At 43.5% G+C, this 8,372-nt stretch overlaps 1 non-coding gene across 1 annotated transcript; it reads right to left on the bottom strand.

Annotated features, from left to right (window-relative positions):
* Positions 1 to 3,778: 3,778 nt before the first annotated feature.
* On the bottom strand, positions 3,779 to 3,860 carry trnas-uga (transfer RNA serine (anticodon UGA)). Its single transcript has one exon. It is a non-coding gene; the product is annotated as a tRNA-Ser (tRNA).
* Positions 3,861 to 8,372: the final 4,512 nt, after the last annotated feature.

The raw sequence follows: 8,372 nt of genomic DNA, 5'->3' as shown, positions 1-8,372 counted from the left end.
TGTGAATGGACTTGAGCAGATGGTGAAAAAACGAAGCTTTGTGGGGTGAGAATATATCACTGAGATAGAGAATGACGTAGATTATGGAGTCGGTTCCGTATATATGGAGGAGTGTAGCTGCTGGAGATCATTACTCAGATAAGGAAAAATGTCAGGGCTTATGTGGTTTCCAGAGATAGGGAGAGATGTAAATGCTGGAATAAGTTACTGAAATACGGAAGGATGTAGATGCTCTCGGAGGTAACAGAGATCGGCTGTGTGTTTGTGCTCGTAAGTGTTACAGAGATAGGGTGTCGACTTGGGCCTGACTGATTTAATTTGATTTATCGTATGCAGGTGAACCTAAGTACAGTGAAAAGCTTTGTTTGCGAGCAGCATTTGATGGATCATAATGATCAAGAGAATACACATAATAGGCTGCTTCGATAAAGTGAGCCACAATGTTTTCATTGCACAAGGGATGCATGAAGCAGTATCAATATTATCAAGTTGAGCTGAATTTGAAGTTAGGGAGTCCATCCATCATTCTAATAACGGCAGGGAAGACGCTGCTCTTGAACCTGATGGTGCCAGATCATACTTCAGTATCTTCTGGTTGACGGAAGATGTTACAGGAGAATATTACCGAGGTCGGAGAGGGCATGATTTTGGTGGCATTATAGAAAAATGTGGGAACTTTAGAACATAGAACATAGAACAATACAGCACAGAACAGGCCCTTCGGCGCACGATGTTGTGCCGAACACTTGTCCTAGCTTAAGCACCTATCCAGGTAACTATCCAATTGCTGCTTAAAGGTCATTAATGACTCTGACTATGCCACTCCTACAGGCAGCGCATTCCATGCTCACGCCACTCTCTGGGTAAAGAACCTACCCCTAATATCCCCCATACCTTCAACCCTTCACCTTAAATTTATGTCCCCTTGTAACACTCTGTTCTGGCCAGGGGAAAGGTCTGACTGTCTACTCTATCTATTCCCATGATCATCTTATAAACCTCTCTCAAGTCACCCCTCATCCTTCTCCGTTCCAATGAGAAAAGGCCTCGCACTTTCAACCTATCCTCCTACGACCTATTCTCCATTCCAGGCAATATCCTGGTAAATCTCCTCTGCACCCTCTCCAAAGCTTCCACATCTATAGGTGTGTCAGGAATAAAAGAATGACTAGGGTAGGAATAGGTCCAGTCAAGGATAGTAGTGGGAAGTTGCGTGTGGAGGCTGAAGAGATTGGGAAGACACTGAATGAATACTTTTCGCCAGTATTCACTCAGGAACAGGACATTGTTGCCGATGTGAATACTGAGTCACACTTAATTAGAATGGACGGCTTTGAGGTATGTATGGAAGAGGTGTTGGAAATTCTGGACAGGGTGAAAATAGATAAGTCCCCTGGGCCTGATGGTATTTATCCTAGGATTCTCTGGCAAGCAAGGGAGGAGATTGCAGAGCCATTTGCCTTGATTTTTATGTCCTCGTTTTCTACAGGAATAGTGCCAGAAGGCTGGAGGATATCAAATGTGGTCCCCTTGTTCAAGAAGTGGAGTAGGGATAACCCGAGTAACGAGAGGCCGGCGAGTCTCACTTCAGTTGTGGGAAAAGTCTTAGAGAGAAATTGGAAGTACTCCCGAAGCTTCACACGTTATCTCTAAGACGCAAACAAATCATCCCTCATTTATTTAGAGTAAGCAAGTCCAAAGGGGCAAATAACTGACAACACGTGAATTCAGAATATTTTATTGAACCAGCGTGTTAATTCACCCATGTGTGCCCAACTCTCTTTCCCATCAGAAAGATGAATCACCTCAAAGAACGTCCAAGAAAATTTAATGTTGCACATGCCACAATTGCCACAGACCATGCCTGCATGAATCCATATCTTAGAATCGCTTATGTTAAATGCTGATACGTGCCCCCATCACTATTTTTTGTTTCTTCTCATCATTGCGATATTCCCAATTAATGCACGTTCATAGGTATCCGTTTACAGTAGTATTTGGCTCCCCATCAGGTGTTCGAGTATTTTATATGATCATGTTGCACAATGTCATTATTGACTGAAAATCCGCAGCATTTATCCGAGTTGACTTCTGGCTAATTAGGAATGAACGATAACTTCTGTCATAATAACCAAAACACACCTCCTAGAAATGAGGAAGAATGAAAAATCGAACTATTGTTCCTGCCCTATTTGAACTTTCACAGCAAATATGTATCTTTTGTGATATTCTTTAACACAACAAGGAGAAATTCGTTATAGATCTTCCTTCTGTGCCTTCATTTGTGTTCTTATGTGGAAATATTCAGTTTGCAAACAATGCTATAAAGTATCAGTTAAATACATAAATAATTATGAGAGCTTGACATTGCTTGACATCGACTGCTGCTGATGGATGTGTCAGTTGTAGAGAGAAAGTACCTTTAGATTAGATTACTTACAGTGTGGAAACAGGCCCTTCGGCCCAACAAGTCCACACCGACCCGCCGAAGCGTAACCCACCCATACCCCTACATTTACCCCTTTACCTAACACTACGGGCAATTTAGCATGGCCAATTCACCTGACTTGCACATCTTTGGACTGTGGGAGGAAACCGGAGCCTCCGGAGGAAACCCACGCAGACACGGGGAGAACGTGCAAACTCCACACAGTCAGTCGCCTGAGTCGGGAATTGAACCCGGATCTCTGGCGCTGCGAGGCAGCAGTGCTAACCACTGTGCCACCGTACCTGGAAACTAGGATTATGTGGGAAGCAAGAGAGGAAATTGCAGAGCCGTTGGCAATAATCTTTTCGTCTTCACTGTCAACGGGGGTGGTACCAGGGGACTGGAGAGTGGCGAATGTTGTGCCCCTGTTCAAAAAAGGGAACAGGGATAACCCCGGGAATTACAGATCAGTTAGTCTAACTTCGGTTGTAGGCAAAGTAATGGAAATGGTACTGAGGGATATGATTTATGAGTATCTGGAAAGACACTGCTTGATTAGGGACAGCCAGCACGGAATTGTGAGGGGTAGGTCTTGCCTTACAAGACTTATTGAATTCTTTGAGGAGGTGACCAAGCATGTGGATGAGGGTAGAGCAGTGGATGTAGTGTACATGGATTTTCGTAAGGCATTTGATAAGGTTCCCCATGGTAGGCTTATGCAGAAAGTCAGGAGGCATGGAATAGTGGGTAATTTGGCCAGTTGGATAGAGAACTGGCTAACCGGTCGATATCAGAGAGTGGTGGGAGATGGCAAGTATTCAGCCTGGAGCCCAGTTACAAGTGGAGTTGCGCAGGGATCAGTTCTGTGTCCTCTACTGTTTGTAATGTTGATGAATGACTTGGAAGAGGGAGTCGAAGGATGGATCAGTAAATTTGCAGACGATACGAAGATTGGTGGAGTTGTGGATAGTGAGGAGGGCTGTTGTCGGCTGCAAAGGAATTTAGATATGATGCAGAGCTGGGCTGAGGAGTGGCAGATGGAGTTCAACCCTGTCAAGTGTGAGGTTGTCTATTTTGGAAGGACAGATATGAATGCGGAATACAGGGTTAACGGTAGGGTTTTTAGTAAGGTGGAGGAGCAGAGGGCTTTTGGGGTCTATTCACCTAACCTGCACATTTCTGGACTGTGGGAGGAAACCGGAGCACCCAGAGGAAACCCACCCAGACATGGGGAGAGTGTGCATGACTCCACACAGTCAGCTGCCTGAGGCGGGAATTGAACCCGGGTCTCTGGCGCCGTGAGGCAGCAGTGCTAACCACTGTGCCACCCACGCCAATTTCACCCTCTTCTGTAGTTGACAAGATTCGAACCTGCATGGGAATGCCCCAATGGATTTCAAGTCCATCGCCTTCACCACTCAGCCACAACTACAGATAGACTATTGTTCTATCTTCTATGTTGAAGTGATGAGTTATGATTCCATTGGGACTGCGGGTCGCATTTCGTCAGATCACAAATTTCAAAGGACTTCCAGCTGTGTTCATTTTGACAGACTGAAAACCCATCTGAACCAACGCCCATTTCTCTCAGGTCCAGGCATTTTTTATTGATAATCAGGAAACTCGAGATGTGAACCAGAAGTGTACCAGACTCAGAGGGAAATATTTCGGTATATCTCCTGAGAGTTCCATGTGCTTCACGTCGGCAAGGTCCTCCGTCAAAAGGCAGCTTTAGGTGGAGCACAACCTACTTCTCCAGATAATGAGAATGTTTTGAGGTCAGTTGGGATATGGAAAGGACAGTGAGCTGAAATAGTTGTACTCGCTGCTCTTGTGCAAATTTCAATTTCCAAAATGCACCGACCCAAAACCTGCAGTTTCCCCACGGGATGAGAACGGAGTTTGATAGTCTGGAACTTCCCTCCTCTGCAATTGGCGATTAAGGGGTAACCTCATTGCCATGAGCATTTGAAAGGTCAGAACACACAAGCGCTGGAAACTGGGACTGCATGATATTCTTCATCGACACGATGTCACAAAGGCTCATTTTCCATGCCGGATAAACACACCGACAGGGAGAAATTGATCTGGAGGCAAAATGATCGCAACTGAAAAGTTAAAAACGGAATCAGTGAGAGAAGGCAGAAGAGAGCCGTCTTTTTCCCTGATAGCTTACTGGTGAGGATTTGGTGCACTCAGATCCACAGTCAGTGTTCCATTCCCGATCAGGGAGTTCGAATTCATGAATTCTACTAATTTATCGTGAAGACACTTGTTATGAAGTTGAAGGCGGAAAGTGTACCGCTAAGGGAGAGTGAATGTTGTTCTGAACTGAGAGCTTACAAATATCTGCCACATGACTAACCAGCAGTCTCATAGTGTTCGGGAAAATTGAAGATGTTGCAGATTTGACTGTGAAATAGATACCTGAGTTTGTTACCTTTTAACAATTCGTTCTTTCCTATGCCCCAGGAAATGCAAACCCAATCCAACTTGTATTTATGGCTTTTGCCAACATCCAGGAATTAGACGATCCAGTGCTGAGGCATAAAAAAGGCAGGTAGCTTCAAAGTCAGACAGAGTAACTGATATCAAGATTGGAACTGTCAACGAAACACTCTCGATCCAAGGTACCTTTATAATTTGAAACATATTTGCAGTAAAAGGACGAAGTTGATGCATGGAGATCTTCAGCCAGAAAAAGGAACATACTGACAACCACAGCCCCTGCATCGATTTCAGATTAAGTTGCTATAATTTCAATAAGTGTTCCATTGGAACTGGACAATTTTATTGAGTTAGAGGCAGATATTTAGCAGTTAAGAGAAAGCGAGGGTTGATTTGTGAATAGTTGTTAAAATGAATACATATCCTTTTCGTTAAATCGTGGAATTTTGGAGTTTTATATCACTCATATTTTAGCATATTAAGAGGAGAGATGAGGTAATCTGGGTGTTCAGTTTAATTAACAGAAGGGTTCACTGCCGTGTCGTTACACATCACTAATTATTAAATTTCAGAAGCAGCATCTACGCTGAATTGTCTCAAGCTTCATTCTGATTTACATAAATCTGAACAAATGCAAAGAAACTCAGCGGTCTGACAGAACCTATGGAGAAAACAAAGTTAACAGGGACCGTTTGTTAGATCTGGGGTCGTTATTCATGGCAGCCATTTCATTTGTTGGTTGTTCACCTTGTAATTCCTGTTTCTGCCTATCTCCCCGTTACAAAACAACAAGCTATGACGCAAGTGTTTGCGGTATCACAATGTCGTGATGGGTCACGTGTATAACGTTGGCTACGAAGATTGTCAGTTTGACTCCTACCTGGAGTGGAGCGTTCTGCTTTCCCATATTTGAATTTGACAAATTTCCTGACGGAAATTTCCTGACACATGTTCGCTGAGTGCTGTCTTGCCAGGTTCCTTGGGTCAGTGAGATTTTGAAATTTCTTGTGCACATGAGAAGGTTGGAGGCTCTATCCCAGCTCACCGCCCATTTAATATCTCACCTAACCACAACGCTTGTCATTGCCTGGGGAAATGGCTTCTGTTACACCTAAAGTTGCCTTTTGTCAAAGAATCTTGTGTGGGGGTCCAAAGACTTGACGTGAAGGACATGAAGTGGATATAATCGTAAGGCATCTACCCCTCTCGGGCAAGCGTCTGCGTGAGTTAAAATGAGAACGTGTTACTTAAGGGGATTATAACGCAATGGGACCAAGTCAACTCAGGCCCATTATTAAGTCATTTACGATTGCAAGAGGAATACTTTCCTATTTGCCCTGGAAACACCAGAGCACACGAAGCTCTCAAATAAATACTGGAAACGTGCAATGGAATAGATAAATGGCTGTGAGCCACACCGAACGATGGTCCACATAGCATTTCTTCACACTGTAATAACTGGAAGAAATTGAGGATCTGGTCTGCAGCGAAAATGGTCACAAAGTAAATGGCAAACACAGTGTCAAGGAACAAAGATATCACGGCACGTGTTGGTCTCCTTGGTAGTCTCGTGGTCAAGATGCGACACTCTCACCGCTGCCACCCGGGCTTGATACCCGCTCATGAAAAAGGAGTTCGGTTCTGTTCATTCATCATGCTGACAAGCATTTCTGATGGATTTTTAGAATCAGGAAATATTCTCTGTAGTTGGCAGAGATATTGATGCAAACACTACTAAGGTTAACATTAAACAAAGAACCGTGAATGATGGAAATCTGAAAATAAAATAGGAATTGCTAGAAATTCTCAGCAGGCCTGACAATATCTGGGAGAGAATCATCGTTAAAGTTTCAGATGGACAAAACCGTTTTGTTATTTTTTCGATATGATAATGCTGGAGAAATCATCAGTCTTATCTTACAAAGCAGCATATATATCAAAATCTATCTAAAGCTTAAAACCATCAATATATAAAAAAAATAGTATACCCGGTCGAATGTTGCGTCCCTTGCCCTGAGCTGGTGAAAGGCTTTGAATAAATGGTTAGCTCCTGTCTTTTCATTTCTGATCGTTCGCACATTTGTCAAATGAAGAATTGAGCCTTTCACTGTGTACCACAATACCTGCCTCTATTTGCAAATCTTTTTCTCTGCATATGGAACTCGCCCATTTTTTTCACTCTCCACCTCTCGATCCACATACGTCATTTCCGATTTCTGCTCTGTGTTCACTCTCAAAGCTGGACACACTTTTAGGTTGGAGCTGCGGAGGAGAACCCCCGACCCCCCCGCCGACGCACTCCTAACCCTCGACTGCAGTGTGCAGCACAGGACTGACGTGCTCCGAAAACTGCCTCTTGCTTCTTTCTCAGGAAAGGAAACATGTATTTCCTCAAAATATCATGAGCCTTTAGATTTCGATATACAATCCATAGACAACTGCAAAGTAAACGCAATGTCAGCACAATAATAGAATGACAATGATGTCTTTATTGTTGGTGTAACATGAAAGAATGGTGACTGGAGATAATGAGAATGATCAGTTTGTCAGGTTTGCCATGAGTACAGCGTTCTGCAGTAAGTCTGCAGTGTCTCCTGTCTCAGCTCGTTATTCCAACCAAACTGGGGATGAATGAGTGAGTATAATACAATTCGAGAAAGTGAGGTGCTCGTGGTACGGGGAAAGAAAGGCCAGGTTGAACTTATATTGATCAAAAAGTGCAAAGAAACCCGCGAGTTCTATTCCACGACTCTCATAGTAAATTTGAACATTGAGTCAGTAGGTAATAACTACAAATACAATGATGGTATTTATTTTGGGAGAACTTGCATATGAAACGAGGGATTTATTTCGGAGGCGCCGTAAGACTGTATTCAGAACACGTTTGGAGTGTTATCTTCAGTTTGGGTCACATATCTCCAGAAGGACGTCCTGGCCCTGGAACGAATTAAGAGGAGGTTCATGAGAATGGCCCTCGGAATTTAAAGCTGAAGATTTGGGGAAAGTTTGAGGATACTTATTCTCCACTCGATTTAGTTTTGAGGAATAAGAAGGGATCCGACTGAAACACACAAAATGCTGAATCGGCTAGACATAGCAGTTGTTGACAAGCTGTTTCCATTGCGAAAACAGACGAGGACACCTGGGCACAATCTGAGAGTTAAGGGAAGAACTTACAGCACGAAGATAAGGACAAACTTCTTAATCCAGAGAATGGTGAATGTATGGAATTCATTGCTACAGATGGGTGTGCAGGCCAGGTCATTCAGTGTATTAAAGACCGAGATGGATAGGTTCTTGACTGTCAAGGAGATTCAGGGTTACAGGGAGACAGCTGAGAAACTTACCAGCTATCTCTGAATGCGGGACCAGTGTCGGTAAGGTGAATGGCCTGATTTCTGCTTCTGTCTTATTTTCTTATTGCTGACACTGATAGAAACCTGCTACTAGGGAATTTAGTAGTCGAGAAAGTGGCTGGGTTTGGGGGTTCACGAAA

Source organism: Chiloscyllium plagiosum, unplaced genomic scaffold, assembly GCF_037043375.1.
Source record: "Chiloscyllium plagiosum isolate Xiang-an unplaced genomic scaffold, Cpla_swu_hap1 HiC_scaffold_14, whole genome shotgun sequence".
Classification (NCBI taxonomy): domain Eukaryota; kingdom Metazoa; phylum Chordata; class Chondrichthyes; order Orectolobiformes; family Hemiscylliidae; genus Chiloscyllium; species Chiloscyllium plagiosum.
The sequence above is the reverse complement of the archived record's forward strand: the minus strand, read 5'-3'. Positions and strand labels throughout refer to the sequence as shown.